This window comes from Balaenoptera borealis (genome assembly GCF_965194805.1).
Source record: "Balaenoptera borealis genome assembly, chromosome: 14".
NCBI lineage: Eukaryota > Metazoa > Chordata > Mammalia > Artiodactyla > Balaenopteridae > Balaenoptera > Balaenoptera borealis.
Window position 1 is genome coordinate 27,388,140 of NC_138875.1, and position 17,136 is coordinate 27,405,275.

The following is a 17,136-nucleotide window of genomic DNA, read 5'->3' on the forward strand; positions in this document are numbered from 1 at the left end:
CCATGTGGTCCTGGACTTTTGTTTGTTGGAAGATTTTAATCACAGTTTCAATTTCATTACTTGTGATTGGTCTGTTCATATTTGCTATTTCTTCCTGGTTCAGTCCTGGAAGGTTTTACCTTTCAAAGAATTTGTCCATTTCTTCCAGGTTGTCCATTTTATTGGCCTAGGGTTGCTTGTAGTAGTCTCTTAGAATGGTTTGTATTTCTGCGGTGTCTGTTATAACTTCTCCTTTTTCATTTCTGATTTTATTGATTTGAGTCCTCTCCCTCTTTTTCTTGATGAGTCTGGCTAATGGTTTATCAATTTTATTTATCTTCTCAAAGAACCAGCTTTTAGTTTTATTGATCTTTGCTATTGTTTTCTTTGTTTCTATTTCATTTATTTCTGCTCTGATCTTTATGATTTCTTTCTTTCTATGAACTTTGGGTTTTGTTTGTTCTTCTTTCTCTAGTTCCTTTAGGTGTAAGGTTAGATTGTCTACTTGAGATTTTTCTTATTTCTTGAGGTAGGCTTGTATAGCTATAAACTGCCCTCTTAGAACTGCTTTTGCTGCGTCCCATAGGTTTTGGATCGTCGTGTTTTCATTGTCATTTGTCTCTAGGTATTTTTTGATTTCCTCTTTGATTTCTTCAGTGATCTCTTGGTTATTTAGTAACGTATTGTTTAGCCTCCATGTGTTTGTGTTTTTTACGTTTTTTTCCCTGTAATTCATTTCTAATCTCACAGCGTTGTGGTCAGAATAGATGCCTGATATGATTTCAATTTTCTTAACTTTACTGAGGCTTGATTTTTGACCCAAGATGTGATCTATCCTGGAGAATGTTCTGTGTGCACTTGAGAAGAAAGTGTAATCTGCTGTTTTTGGATGGAATGTCCTATAAATATCAATTAAATCTATCTGGTCTATTGTGTCATTTAGAGCTTCTGTTTCCTTATATATTTTCATTTTGGATGATCTGTCCATTGGTGTAAGTGAGGTGTTAAAGTCCCCCACTATTTTTGTGTTACTGTTGATTTCCTCTTGTATAGCTGTTAGCAGTTGCCTTATGTATTTAGGTGCTCCTATGTTGGGTGCATATATATTTATAATTGTTATATCTTCTTCTTGGATTGATCCCTTGATCATTATGTAGTGTCGTTCCTTTTCTCTTGTAACATTTTTTATTTTAAAGTCTATTTTATCTGATATGAGTATTGCTGCTCTAGCTTTCTTTTGATTTTCATTTGCATGGAATATCTTTTTCCATCCCCTCACTTTTAATCTGTATGTGTCCCCAGGTCTGAAGTGGGTCTCTTGTAGACAGCATATATATGGGTCTTGTTTCTGTATCCATTCAGCAAGCCTGTGTCTTTTGGTTGGAGCATTTAATCCATTCACGCTTAAGGTACTTATCGATATGTATGTTCCTATGACCATTTTCTTAATTGTTTTGGGTTTGTTTTTGTAGGTCCTTTTCTTCTCTTGTGTTTCCCACGCAGAGAAATTCCTTTAGCATTTGTTGTAGAGTTGGTTTGGTGGTGCTGAATTCTCTTAGCTTTTGCTTGTCTGTAAAGCTTTTGATTTCTCCATCGAATCTGAATGAGATCCTTGCCAGGTAGAGTAATCTTGGTTGTACGTTCTTCCCTTTCATCACTTCTAGTATATCATGCCACTCCCTTCTGGCTTGTAGAGTTTCTGCTGAGAAATCAGCTGTTAACCTTCTAGGAGTTCCCTTGTATGTTATTTGTCGTTTTTCCCTTGCTGCTTTCAATAATTTTTCTTTGTCTTTAATTTTTGCCAATTTGATTACTATGTGTCTCGGCGTGTTTCTCCTTGGGTTTGTCCTGTATGGGACTCGCTACGCTTCCTGGACTTGGGTGGCTATTTCCTTTCCCATGTTAGGGAAGTTTTCGACTATGATCTCTTCAAATGTTTTCTCTGGTCCTTTCTCTCTCTCTTCTCCTTCTGGGACCTCTATAATGCGAATGTTGTTGTGTTTAATGTTGTCCCAGAGGTCTCTTAGGCTGTCTTCATTTCTTTTCATTCTTTTTTCTTTATTCTGTTCCATGGCAGTGAATTCCATGAATTCCTGTCTTCCAGGTCACTTATCCGTTCTTCTGCCTCAATTATTCTGCTATTGATTCCTTCTAGTGTAGTTTTCATTTCAGTTATTGTATTGTTCATCTCTGTTTGTTTGTTCTTTCATTCTTCTAGGTCTTTGTTAAACATTTCTTGCATCTTCTCGACCTTTGCCTCCATTGTTTTTCTGAGGTCCTGGACCATCTTCACTATCATTATTCTGAATTCTTTTTCTGGAAGGTTGCCTATCTCCACTTCATTTAGTTGTTTTTCTGGGGTTTTATCTTGTTCCTTCATCTGGTACATAGCCCTCTGCCTTTTCATCTTGTCTATCTTTCTGTGAATGTGGTTTTAGTTCCACAAGCTGCAGGACTGTAGTTGTTCTTGCTTCTGCTGTCTGCCCTCTGGAGTTTGAGGCTATCTAAGAGGCCTGTCTTAATTGTTATTTTTGCTATGAAAAAGTTTTATTTTTAGGTGATCAAATTTTTTTTTTTTTGGCCATGCTGCAGCATGCAGAATCTTTGTTCCCCGACCAGAGATTAAACCCGTGCCTCCTGCAGTGGAAGTGTGGAGTCCTAACCACTGGACTGCCAGGGAATTACCTAGGTGATCAAGTTTATGAAACTTTTATTGCAGTTGGATTTTAAGTTATGATTAGAAAACCTTTTTGAATGTTTACTTCTAGTACTTGTATGGTTTCATGTTTTTCCATTAAGAACTCTGATGTATTTTGAATTTCTTGCATATAGTATGGGGTTTGGATCTATTTTTTCATTTTCTAAGTGGCTAACAGTTGTCCCAGAACCACTTATGAAAAATTCCATTTTTGCCCCAGTGATGTGAGAAGCTACCTTTAACATATATTAAATTTCCCTGTGTACTTGGGTCTATTTCTGGACTTTGTATTCCATTCCACTAGTCTGTTTGACTATTTATGCACCAGTACCACACTGTTTTAATTATGGAGCATTTATAATATGTTTAAGTGTCTGGTAGGGCTGGCTTCCCTCATAACTTTTGTCAGTTTTTTCCTTGCTATTTTTACATTTTTATGTTTTCCATATGAACTTTGTTTACTACGTAAAAAATTACTTGTTGGTATTTTTATTGGGATAATATTATGTTGTGTTTCTTTGGCTGCACTGCGTGGCTCGAGGGATCTTAGTTCCCAGAGCAGGGCCCCTGCAGTGAAAGTGCCGAGTCCTAACCGCTGGACCACCAGGAAATTCCCCAGCATTGCGTTTTAAAATTAACTAAGAACTGACATTTTAATGACAGAATCTTTCTATTTGTATTATATTATCTGCAAGTAAAGATGGTTTTATTTCTTTTCCTACTCTTATGCTTCTAATTGATTTATCTTCTCAAATTGTGTTGGTTAATACCTCCAGTATAAAGTAGTGGAGATATGGGCATGAATATATATTCAGTATATTCATCTTAAGAGAATACCATCAATTCCTATTTTCTCGACTTTCTTTTAAAATCAGAAATGGGTGTTGAATACTGTCAAAAGCTTTTTTGGCCTTACATTACTTTCCTGCGACTGCTGTAACAAATCACCACAAACTTGGTTGCTTAAAACAACAGAAATGTATTCTCTTACAGTCCTCAAGTTCAGAAGTCCCAAATCAGTTTCATTGAGATGGAATCAAAGTGTCAGCAGGGCCACACTCCCTCTGGAAGTTCTAGGAGGGAATCAATTCCTCATCTTTTCCAACTTCTGGTGGCTGTTGGCGTTTCTTGGCTTGTGGTCACATCACTCAATCTTGCCTCCATGGTCACATGCTTTTTTCTTTTCTGTGTCAAATCTCCCTCTGCTTCTCTCTTAGAAGAACATTTGTGATTGCATTTAGGGCCCACCCAGCTAATCCAGGATAATCTCCCTATTTCAATATCCTTAACTTAATCATATCTGCAAAGACTCTTTTTCCATAAAAGATAAAATTCATGGAGTCCAGGGGTTAAGACCTAGGTATCTTTGGGGTCCATTATTCAGCCTACATCTATGGAGAAAGTCATGATTTTCTTTTTTTTTAATTTTATTTTTTATTGAAGTATAGATGTTGCATAGTGCCATACAATTTACAGATGCACAACATAGTGATCCACAATTCCCAAAGGTTACACTGCATCTATAGCCATTGCAAAATATTGGCTATATTCCCCAGATTGCACAACACATCCCTGCAACCCATTCTATACCTAATAATTTGTACCTCCCAACCCCCATCTCCGTATTGCCCCTCTCCTGTTCCCTCTCCACACTGGTAACCACTAGTTTGTTCTCTGTATCTGTGAGTCTGCTTTTTTGTTATATTAACTAGTTTGTTGTATTTTTTAGATTCCACATATAAGTGTATAAGTGATATCATACAGTTTTTGTCTTTCTCTGACTTATTTCACTTACCATAATGCCCTCCAAGTCCATCCACATTGCTGCACATGGGAATTTCATTCTTTTTTATGGCTGAGTAGTATTTTGTTTTGTGTGTGTGTGTGTATATATCACATCATCTTTATCCGTTCATCTGTTGATGGACACTTAGGTTGCTTCCATATCTTGGCAATTGTAAATAATGCTGCTAGAAACATTGGGGTGCGTGTATCTTTTCGACTTAGTGTTTTTGTTTTTTTTTCATATATATACCCAGGAGTGGAATTGCTGGGTCAATTTTTGGTTTCTTGAGAAATCTCCATACTGTTTTCCACAGTAGCTGCACCAAGTTGTGTTCCCACCAACAGTGTACAAGTGTTCCCTTTTCTCCACATCCTTGCCAACATTTGTTATTTGTGTTCTTTTTGATGACGCCCATTCTGACAGGTGTGAGGTGATATCTCATTGTGGTTTTGATTTGCATTTCCCTGATGATTAGCAATGTTGAGCATCTTTTCATGTAGGCCATCTGCATTTCCTCTTTGGAAAAATGTCTATTCAGTTCTTCTGCCCATTTTTTAATCGGGTGTTTTTTTTTTGATGTTGAGTTGTATGAACTGTTTATGTATGTTGGATATTGACCCCTTATTGGTCATATCGTTTACAAATATTTTCTCCCGTTCAGTAGGTTGTCTTTTGGTTTTGTTGATGGTTTCCTTTGCCGTGCAAAAGCTTTTAAGTTTAATTAGGTCCCATTTGTTTATTTTTATTTTTATTTATTTATTTTTCGTGATATCAAATTTAATGCCAAATATGTATATAAGATAATAAAAGAACAAAAGAACCATTGTGATGTTCTGTAAAGTAGGACTAACAAATATACAGCATGTGAACAGTATAATAGGGCACCCTTTAAGATGACAGACAAGATAACAAATTCCTGAGGAAGAATTGTGGTGTTGGCATTTGCTGTCTTCCTTGTATTTCTTTTTTTTTTTTTCTTATTTTCTTTTTTTTTTAACATCTTTATTGGAGTATGATTGCTTTCCAATGGTGTGTTAGTTTCTGCTTTATAACAAAGGGAATCAGCTATACATATACATATATCCCCATATCTCTTCCCTCTTGCATCTCCCTCCCTCCCACCCTCCTCTAGGAGCTTTATAGTTTCCAGTCTTACATTTAGGTCTTCAATCCATCTTAAGTTTATTTTTGTATCTGGTGTTAGAGGATGTTCTAATTTTATTCTTTTACATGTAGCTATCCAGATGATTTTTCTTTTTGATTTATTAAAATGACTTATTAGGTTAATAAATTTTCTCACATTCAACCAACTTTTCATTCTTGGAATAAGTCCTACTCAGTCATGGTATAGTCTCTTCTTAATGTGGTAATGGATTATTTTTGCTAATATTTTATTTAGTACTTTTTGATTAATATTCATAAACGATATTAGTAAGTTTCTTTTTTTATACTCTATCGAGTTTAAGTATTGTTTTATACTTGCTTTATAAAGTGAATTAATACATTGTCTTTCATTCCCGATCAATTTATGGACATTAGGAATATGTTTTTTTCCCTGAAGATTTGGTAGAGTTCCATTCTCCTTTGAAAACATCCAGTTCTGTTGCTTTTTTCTGCTCGTTGATTACTTTCTCTGTTTCTTCTAAGGAAATTGGCCTGTCTCAGCTTTCTATCTCAAATGGTGTCAATTTTGGCAAACCGTATTTTCAGAATAGGCTAATCTGTTAGTCTTTTCTTCTAAGTTTGAAGTCATACTTAGAAAAAAATCTCTTACCTCAATATTTTAAAAATATATACATTCTATATTTTCTTCTTACATGTTTGTGATTTCCATGTTTAGATCTTTAATTCATCAGATATTTATTTTAGAGTGCTGTGTTAGAAAGGGCTCTATATTTAGTTTTTGGCAAAATGAACAGTCATTGTTACAATAATATTTATTGAACAAGGCATCATTTTCTTTATGGTTGTAAATGCTTCCTTTATCATATATTAAATCCCCATACATACATAAGGCCATTCCTGGACTGTTGTTTGTATTTTATTTACCTGATTATCAATTCTCAATGTCATAACATAGTACTTTGAAAATTTTTGGTTGCTTATACTGTTTTTTGTATGGTAGGGTAAGTCTTCACTTATTCATCTTTTAAACATTTTAGGGTCTATTTTCATTCACTTATTCTTTTTAGGTTTTTTTTTTTTCCCCAGAAAATTCTTCTTTGCTTTATTTATTTATTTTTTTAACATCTTTATTGGAGTGTAATTGCTTTACAATGGTGTGTTAGTTTCTGCTGTATAACAAAGTGAATCAGCTATATGTATACGTATATCCCCATATCTCCTCCCTCTTGCATCTCCCTCCCACCCTCCCTATCCCACCCCTCTAGGTGGTCACAAAGCACCAAGCTGATCTCCCTGTACTATGCGGCTGCTTCCCACTACTAGCTATTTTACATTTGGTAGTGTATATATGTCCATGCCACTCTCTCACTTCGTCCCAGCTTACCCCTCCCCCTCCCTGTGTCCTCAAGTCCATTTTCTACGTCTGCGTCTTTATACCTGTCCTGCCCCTAGGTTCTTCAGAACTTTTCTTTTTTTTAATTTTAGATTCCATATATATGTGTTAGCATACGGTATTTGTTTTTCTCTTTCTGACTTACTTCACTCTGTATGACAGACTCTAGGTCCATCCACCTCACTACAAATAACTCAATTTCGTTTCCTTTTATGGCTGAGTAATATTCCATTGTATATATGTGCCACATCTTCTTTATCCATTCATCTGTCGATGGACACTTAGGTTGCTTCCATGTCCTGGCTATTGTAAATAGAGCTGCAATGAACACTGTGGTACTTGACTCTTTTTGAATTATGGTTTTCTCAGGGTATATGCCCAGTAGTGGGATTGCTGGGTCATATTAGGTTGGTTTTATTTTATTTTATTTTATTTTTTATGTATAATGTTGTTTATTTACTTTTTTTTTTTTTTTTGCTTAAATTCTTTTTTTTTTTTTTTTTATAAACATCTTTATTGAAGTATAATTGTTTCACAATGGTTAGGTTGGTTTTAGAATGAACTTAAATTTAAAAAGAAATTCCATTAAGATTTTGATTGAAATTATTGTTATTTAGAAATTTATTTATTTATTTTGGACTGCATTGGGTCTTCATTGCTGTGTGTGGGCTTTCTCTAGTTGCAGTGAGTGGGGGCTACTCTTCGTTGTGGTGTACAGTCTTCTCATTTAGGTGGCTTCTCCTGTTGCGGAGCACAGGCTCTAGGCGCGCGGGCTTCAGTATTCGTGGCACGCAGGCTCAGTAGTTGTGGTGCATGGGCTTAGTTGCTCCATGACATGTGGGATCTTCCTGGACCAGGGCTCGAACCTGTGTCCTCTGCATTGGCAGGTGGATTCTTAACCCGTGCACCACCAGGGAAGTCCCTTGATTGGAATTATTTTAACTTGATAGGTTTATGTGGGGAGAATTGAATCTTTCCAATATTGGACTTTCCCATCTTGGACTAGGATATATTTCTAGATGTTTTGAGATCTTTGTATTTTTTTAGTAATGTTTTATAATTTTCCTTCAAAAAGGCTTATTCCTAGGTATTTTATAGGTTTTATTGGCATTATGAATAGGATTTTGTATTTTAAACTATATTTTAAGTGGTTATTATTGATATATAAGAAAACTGTTGATTTTTTAAAAAATATTTAATTCAATTCCTAGCTTTTCACTTGATAATCTCTGGTTTTCAAAGTAGGTAGTTATATAATCTAAAAATAATGACAGTTTCTGATATTTTTGCCTCTGTCTGGAGTAAGAAAGTGGGAAAGGTGTTACCCTGAAAGTGAAGGGCATTTACAGGACTTGAGAATTGTGCAGAACCTTTTTTTCCTTCAGTTTTTAGTGTGCAAGCTTTGATGGTGCCTAGGGACAGCGCCCCGTTGCTGTTCTGGTCTCCGTGCCCTTGCGCGGAGCCTGCTGCAGGGTGGGGTCCTCACCAGCTGTGGCTCTGGTACAAAAGTCAGAATTAGCTGTTCTGGGGCAGGGCACTGGCTGGGTTCCCGGTGTCCTACAGACACCCTCCCAGTATTTCCATGGCTGCTGCAGTTTCAGCCCCTGCTGATTTGAGCTTGGGATTTTCTAGGGCTTTGCTGGGAATGTTTGTGGACTTTCTTCTGTTTTGCGTAGTTTGGGAATACTGGCTTCTGACCCCTGCCCATCTAGTCCTATCTGTTTTTTATATTACAGAAATTCCTACAAATGTGCACCTTCCTCATTGGGCCCTTTCCTATTTTCTGCTGTTGCTGTGGATCATTTGTTATTTTAGTGGGGCCTGGGAACAGATGAGAGAGAAACAAGACTTCAATTTGCCATCTTTAAGGGATGGACGTAGGGAGAAAGACTTCAGATTATAAAAACAATGTAAGGATATTATAGAAAATGTAGAAAATACAGAAGCACACTAAGAAGAGAATTGCTTTCAACATTTGGGTGCGCATCCTTCTAGTCATTTTTTTTCCTTATACGGAGTTTTTGCATTGCACACTTTCTCAGGTTTTACTTTCACTTAAAGTATTTTCAGTTGGGTAGAGTTGCTTTTGTAATTGACCTGCTAACTTGACAGGAGGGACACTTAGACATGTGAAAATGTCAAGTGTGGATCCAGTCTAGACAGAGCTGGGGCTGTGGGCTCGTAGAACAAGGCTGGCGTGGGAACTGGGGTGGGGTCTTATTCTTGCCTTCACAATGTATTATTATTGCTTAAGAGAAGGCTTAAGGGCACAACCATTGTAGTGACTTTGACTTTAGGTTTTTCATGCCTGAAAATGGTAGTTTCCATATCCTTTGCTGAGGTATCCCTGACACCTTCCAGCTGCTTCCTCAGATGACGACATACTTACTTTTGAATAGCTAACAGTTACATTTATTTCACTGTTGTCTGCTTTCAGTGAAAAAAAAAATTGTATTGTTCAAACACATATGCTTTTTTGTTTATGTGGCCTGGTCTTGAAAAATCTTGATGTGTCTGCCTTAATTCCTTTAGTTTGTGAAGCACTTGATAATCTCAAAGCACATTATCTCATTTGGTCCTTCCAATATCCCCATTTTATAGTCTAGTAAGGAGGGATTGAGCTACTTAGCTCCAAGTCACGTAGCTTGTGTGTGGTAGAACCAGGACTCAAACCCAAGTGTGGTGTTAAAGCCTGTGTGTGTCCCATTTAGAACTGTAGGGAAGTAGGCTAACTAGCAAAAAGTTAGATTTGGTTCTTATCCTCAAACAAGAGAAGCTGTGTGGTCGAGTTGTTTCAGAGTACAGAGCCACAGTTTCTTGTCCTGTAAAATGAAGATAATAATTATACTTATGTCATAGGATTGTTATAAGAATTAAGCAAAATGTCCCATGCAAAATACTTGGTATGCTATTTGGAACACAGCAAACATTCACTGTATATTAGCCCGAATTATTAATATTAATTAACAATAATCAATACATATTTGCAGATAAGGTGAGTTTGATCCATTTGGTTTTATCTCTTCCAGTAAAAGAGATAGGAAAGAAAGATCAAGGTTGAGAACAGAGGGAGGTAAAATGAAGTCCTCGGTCTTTATCCCAAGTCTTCTGTTGCCATATAGTTTTTAATAAATAATGGAGATTTGAATAATATTGTTGGTTGAGAGTTCAGATCTTTCATTGTGGTTGGAGGAAGTGATAAGGAGAACTTCTTTTCGTTGTGTCTTATTTTCTCCAGCTGTAAACGTGGAAATAGCTCCTGTCTCACTGTGTTTATGTGGAGCATACTGTGGTCCTTTAATGCAAAGTACAGTACATTAATACATCCCATGGCCAGTCTTCAAACAAACTCAACCTTTGTGTGTAATGCAAAGTCAGTGCCTTCTCCCCATTCTAAGGGGGCTCTCTGGGCTTCCAAAGGGCACCAATGCCGATTTGCATTTTTTACTCAAAATTGGAGGTTATAAAATGAAATGCAAACCATGGAGAGTCTTCCCTGGCCTCTTCTCCTTTGCATTTACTAACAGTCATTCTTTCCTGCCCCATTCTGCTGTGTTCTCTAGTTTCACGTGCAAGTATCCTGCTTTCCTCAAGGCAGGAGCCAGGATTGTTCTATCGTCTTTTGTAATTTCTATGGCAGCAGTTCTCTAACGGCATTACAGTCCTTGGAAGAGTGTAAAAAGTGGAGACTCCCCCACCCAGGGTTCAGAATCAGCAGGCCTGGGGTGAGACCTGGGGGACTGCCTGTTTACCAAGCTGCTTGGATGATTCTGGCACAGGTGGTCCTTGGAGCCCACATCTAGAGAAACTGAAACCGTGTAGCAGATGCCATGATAGGATGGACGTGAGGTGCAGCACAGAACTGGATGTGGGGATGCTCTGGTGGTAGCACCTGTAATTCTGATGGTGGCTTTGGAGGCTGCAGGTATCTTTTGCTTCCCCTCTGCCTTCCCCTTCTGCCTAGTGGCCACATGGTAGAAAAGGTCTCTGGAAACAAGTTCTCAGAGGCCCCTGCAACATGAGCCTCAGGGCTGGGCAGGAAGAAGGAGTACATGTGCCTGGATTGAGGGAGACCAGACCTGAGTGTTAGGGGTGGGTTGGGGGAGCTGGCGGCAGTGGAGTTATCCTCCACCAGGCAGCCCATGGAGATTTCCTTCTCTGAACCCACAACCCCACCTGGTCATCACAGCAAGCATCACAGCAAGACTGTTTTTATTATTCTTTGGCTCACACATCTCCTGGATGTGGCACACATGTGCTCATTGCTGGACCTGGCAAAATTTTTGTCTCAAAGAAATTTAAGTGGCTTTATTTATTTTTTTAAAATTAATTTATTTATTTGGCTGCATTGGGTCTTAGTTGTGGCACCCAGGATCTTCGTTGCAGCGTGCAGGCTTCTCTCTAGCTGTGGCATGCAGGCTCCAGAGCGCGTAGGCTCAGTAGTTGTGGTGTGCAGGCTCAGTAGTTGCGGCACATGGGCTTAGTTGCCCTGTGGCATGTGGGATCTTAGTTCCCTGACCAGGGATTGAACCCGTGTCCCCTGCATTGGAAGGCAGATTCTTAACCACTGGACCACCAGGGAAGTCCCTTAAGTGGCTTTATGATTAAAATACTAATCCACTGATTAAAACTTGAATACTATTTACCTCTTTATAATTTGAGCATTATTAAACCTTACATTCTGGGTCTTTGGGAGGTTGCTGGGTGCTTGGATCTGCCCCTCCTTCTTTTTCATCTCCCTGCCTCACCCAGGACTCCAAGACCAGATCCATTTTCAAGGCTTATCTTCCTCTGTTCCTTCTAGTGACTGCCTCCCTTCCATTATTCTTCTGACTCCTAATCAATTTTTTTTTGGCTTTTAATTTTTTGAGGTGTAATTTACATAAGATGAAGTGCACAGATCGAGTTTTGAAAACTGCGTATTCCTGTACAACTCACACCTCTATGGAAAGATCTTGATTGGATGTGTTTCTATCATTCCAGGAAGTTCCCTCATGGCTCTTCCCAGTACCCCCTCAATTTCTCCCCTGACTCAGACAATCACTGTTCTTACTTCTTTTACCATAGAAGTAAGCCCTAGAACTGCTTTCCTGTCCTAGAACTTCATATAAACGGGATCATACAGTAAATACTTTTTGCATCTAGCACCTTTCATTAACATAATGTTTTTGAGATTCATCCATGTTGTTTCACTGTCAGTAGTTCTTTCCTTTTTATTGCTGAGTAGTATTCCATTGTATGAATATACCACACATTGTTTATCATCCATCGATTGTTAGGCATTGGGTTGTTTCCAGTTTGGGGCTATTGTGAATAAAAGGCCTATGAACCTTCTTGTAGAGGTCTTTTTGTGGACATATGTTTTTCTTTCACTTGGGTAAATGCTTTGGAGTAGAACTTTGGGTCATATGATATGTGCATGTTTAGCTTTTTGAGAAATTCCCATTTTTTCAAAATGATTGTACCATTTTCACACTCCCAGAATGAGAGTTCTGCTAGTTCAACATCCTTGCCTACATTCAATGTTGACTTTTTAATTTCAGCTGTTCTAGTGGGCATGAAGTAGATATCATTGTGACTTAGTTTGAATTTCCCTGTCATGTTAAGCGACTTTTCATGAGTTTTTTGGCCAAAGGAATGTCTTTTATGAAGTGTTTATGAAGTTCAAGTATTATGCCCAGTTTTTATTGGGTTGCTTATATTTTTATTAATTTGAAGTTATTTATATGTTCTGGTTACAAGTCCTTTGACAGACATATGTATTGTGAATATCTTCTCCCAGCATGTGGCTTGCCATTTAATTTTCTTAATAATCTCCTTTGATGAGCAGAGGTTTTTAATTTTGATGAAGTCCAGTTTTTCAGTTTTTTCTTTAGCAGTTCGTATTTTTTGTGTCCTCTCTAGGATATCTTTTCCTGCCTCAGGGCCTCAAAGGTATTTGCCTATACTGATAAACCAAAACTTTATATTTTGGTTTTGCATCTGAGTCAGTGACCCATCTCACATTAATTGTGTGTGCATTGTGTGCAGTGGGAGCAGTGGGGGCAGTGAGCAAAGACTCTTCTCTCCCCAGCTTTATGCAGTTGTCCCAGGACCACTTGTGGAAAAAACTGTCATTTCTCCCACTGAATGGCTTTGGCACCTTTTGGAAAGTCAATTGACATGTGAGTCTATTCTTAGGTTGTATTCTGTTCCGTTGATCTACTTGTCTGTCCTCAGATCAGTACTGTACTGTTTTGATTACTATAACTTCCCTGCAAGTTTTGAAGTCAGGTGGTATGAATTCTCCAGCTCTTTCTTCTTTTAAAAGAACTGTTTGTTCTAGGTCCTTTAATTCCATATAAATTTTAGGCTAACTGGCAAATTTCTACGGAAAAGACTTTTGGGATTTTGATGGGATTGTGTTGAATCTGTAGATCAATTTGGAGAAAATTGATGTTTTAACAATATTTACTCTTTCAATCCACAAACATGGTCTACCTTTATTTTCATTTCTTTCAGCAAAACATTGTAATTTTCAGTGAAGAAATCTTGTATTGTATAACCTTTTAAGCATTTATTCCTGAATATTTTATATCCTTAATGCCATTTAAATGATGTTTAATTTTTTTTTGCTACTGGTATATAGAAATGTAATTGATTTCTGTGTATTGACTTTGTGCCCTGCAATGCTGTTAAATTTATTAGTTCTAGTCATTCTGGGGGGTAAATTTCTGTGAACACAATCATGTTGTCTGAAAATAAAGGCAGTTTTACTATTTCCTTTCCAACAAGTATGTTCTTTATCTTTTTCTTGCTTTATTTCCTCCTTGTTAGGAGGAAAGTATTCAGTCTTTTCACCATTAAGTTGTTAGCTCTAGGTTTCTGTAGATGTCCTTTGTCAGATTGAGGACATTGATAATTTGTGTTTTTTCTTTCTGTCTCTCTTGTTTTTTGATCAACCCAGCTATAGGTTTTCCAATTTTATTAAGCTTTTCAAGGGACTAACTTTTGGTTTCATTAATTTTCTTTATTGTTTGTCCATTTCTTTTTAAAAAAAATTAATTTATTTTTATTTATTTGGCTGTGCTGGGTCTTGGTTGTGGCACACGGGATCTTTGTTGCAGCATGTGGGATCTTTAGTTGTGGCATGTGGAATCTTTAGTTGTGGCATGCGAATCTTTAGTTGTGGCATGTGGAATCTTTAGTTGTGGCATGCGAACTCTTAGTTGCGGCATGTGGGATCTAGTTCCCTGACCAGGGATCGAATCCGGGCCCCCTGCATTGGGAGCATGGAGCCTTAGCCACTGGAACACCAGGGAAGTCCCTGTTTGGCCATTTCTATTGTATTTCATTGTGTCCTCCTATTTTTATTTCCTTTCTTCTAGTTACTGCATATTTAAATTTGTTCTTTTCGTAGTTCCATAAAGTGAAAGCTTAGGTCGTTAATTTTAAAACGTTTTTTTCTTTTCTAATATTAGCATTTGGAGCTACAAATTTCCCTATAGGAAGATTTTCCCTAGAGGAAAATTCCCTGTAGAAAAAGCACTGTTTTTCTGCATCTCATAAATTTTGATGTGTTGTTTTCTTCACTGTCAATTGGTTTGAAATGTCTTCTGATTTCTTGTGTGAATCCCAGTCACTTTAAAAGACTCAATTTAAATCTTATGTCTTCTCTTTTCTGATGACTCTAGCCTATTTTCTCTTTTCCACCTCATTCATTATATATTTTCTCTGTATAGTTTTATACTCTGTTTTAGTCTCTCATTTTTTTTATGCATACACATTTGTTTTATGTGTGTATCTTTTACTGACTCCCAAAATGAACGATAGTCTCTTTGATTACAAGAAGTCCATCGTATGCTGACTCTGTAAACTTTTTAGTACCTTGTCTGTAGTTGGCATACAATTAACAGACATTTCTTAAGCACCATTAATGTAGGAACTATTGTGGATGATAAAGGTTGGGTATAATCCAGATACGCTTTAACTAATTTTTAAAAGATATTAACTAATGGCACAAAATAATATATAATAAAAGCCAAATGAGAGGAGACGTCATTAAACACTCCAGGTACTCTGAAGAGGAAGAGGAGACTGTAGGACAAATTATTTGAGGAGGATTTCAGAGAGGACTTGGGATTTGAATTGGCCCTGAAACAGAGGTGGGATTTAAGTGAAGATGGAGGAAATGCCATTCCCACTGTGGGAAAATCATGTGCAATGGTCCTGAGGTATAAATGTACACTGCCCATTTGGAGGATGGGGAGAGACTAGCATGGGAAAACTAGGGGACAGAAGTCAGGGCTACTGTGAAGCAGGATGTGGAGTTATGGGTTTGCCATACTCATTTTTGATGGCAAATCTGCTGTGCCATCTTGGTGCTCATGCAGTTTTCTTTCCTGCTTGGCCCTCTTATTCTGCATCTGCCAGTCAGAGCTTCTCAGCAGTGCTTTCTGAGTAGCATGGGAAGGAGTTTCCAGGCCAAATCCCCTGCCTCTTTGCACTTGGACTTAGGCACTCTTTGTTTTCTCTTGGAGATTTTTTTTCTTGGTTGCCTCTGGAGTCCAGTCACTCCTCTGAAGCAGCAGTTGTGGTTTTTTAAGGCTGGTGGCCAGGAGGCCTGGTGATTTGGTTTGTTTCCAGGAAATCTTGTTCTAGCTCCACCCTCCCTGCCCAGTTCAAAGAGTGTCCACACCCTTAATTAAGAAAAAGGAAACCACCTTTTCCAAATGAATATCATAAAACAGAGAACCTAAGTGTACTTCTCTGGGAAGACCAAAGCACTTCTGTCTACAAACCAATATTGACATTGACCCTTTGTACCCATTCATTCCCTCATTCACTCAGGAGCCTTTGTTTTCATCGTTCTCTTCTAATGCATCTGGCTGGGAACACAATAGACATTTTCATCCCACAGAATTTTACTGTAGACCTTTGGTTTGCATAATCTTAAGCTAAATTTTTGGGGTGTGTGTGTGTGTGTGTGTGTGTGTGTGTGTGTGTGTGTGTGCAGGACTGGTCTGAGATTTGGAAGAAGCTGCAGGCACTTGCAGTAGTGTTGGGCCAACAAGGCTACTCACAAGGTGGGTAGCAAACAGCAAATTCAAAAGCTGGGCAGTCTGAGAGCCCAGAAGAGGGAGCATTAGGGCTACTCAGGGAAGGCTTCCAGAAACCTTGGGGGTGGAGGGGCTGAATTTGGATTCAGGAGGGGATAATGTAAACATCGTCTTAGAGTTGCCACTGAGCACTGCATTTCAGGGGGCAGTTAGAAGCCTACCCCGCTGAGACAGAAGAGTGTGTGTGGAGGGGGTGGGTGGAGAAATGAAGCTTTGGTGGAGGCTATTTCTTTAGGCTTCCCAAGGCCGAAATCTATGCTCAAACAGTAGCCAGAACCCATAGAATTAAATGTATTTTTAACTAAGATTTATTTGTATGCCCATGTATAAAATTTATTATACTTATAATAATCCACTTTTTAAAATGCAGTGTGAGTTATGGCCAGTTAAGTTTCTGAGGTTGAAATCAGCCTCAGGCCTTGGTCCTGCTGGGTCTCTTTGGGACCCCTGTCTGCTCAGCCAGGCCATGAGGAGTGGCAGCAAATGGAAGAGAGAAATTCTGCTTCTCTAGTGTCCAGGGCTGGGCAGAGAGATATCTTCAGGGGGTCCCACCCCCACCCAATGGCAGAGAAGCACCTTCCTCAGCAGATGGAGGGTAGGGAGGCTAGGCTGGGGCTGGGTCAGTTCAAAGCTCCCCAGGGCACACCCAGTGGCAGCCTAACCAACCTCCCTAAGGGACTGGAGTCTGGATCAGACCACCTATTATATGCACTTGGGGGGTAGAAACCAGGGAACCAGCCACATTAGGGGACACTTTAGGGATTTTCATTAAAGCTCCTGATTTGTTGGTTTGGGGAGCTGAGGGGACTTTGATTTTTAAAATATACTGCATCCGGGACTACTGCTTTGGGAGACTCAGGCAGCTTCCTCCAACTCCAGAGCACGTAGTAGAATAAAATAGGAATAAATGGCTAGCTTAAAATTTTTAAAAATTCCTTTCCCCCAAAGTGGGGCCAGCCCATCCGGGGCCTGCTGGCTGCTGGGCTCAGCTTCCCGCTACAGTGGGAAGCTGGCCTCCCTCTCCGTCTCCTGGGGCCTGGCTCAACAGTGCCCTCGA

At 38.6% G+C, this 17,136-nt stretch overlaps 1 protein-coding gene and 1 long non-coding RNA gene across 4 annotated transcripts in view; both read left to right on the plus strand.

Moving 5' to 3' along the window:
- Positions 1-17,136, plus strand: part of PSTPIP2 (proline-serine-threonine phosphatase interacting protein 2) — a 92,221-nt gene that overhangs the window by 29,864 nt on the left and 45,221 nt on the right. The gene's annotated exons all lie outside the window — the stretch shown is intronic.
- Positions 1,658-15,943, plus strand: LOC309610453. Its single transcript, XR_014233951.1, has 3 exons — positions 1,658-7,388; positions 7,527-14,127; positions 14,169-15,943. It is a non-coding gene; the product is annotated as an uncharacterized lncRNA (long non-coding RNA).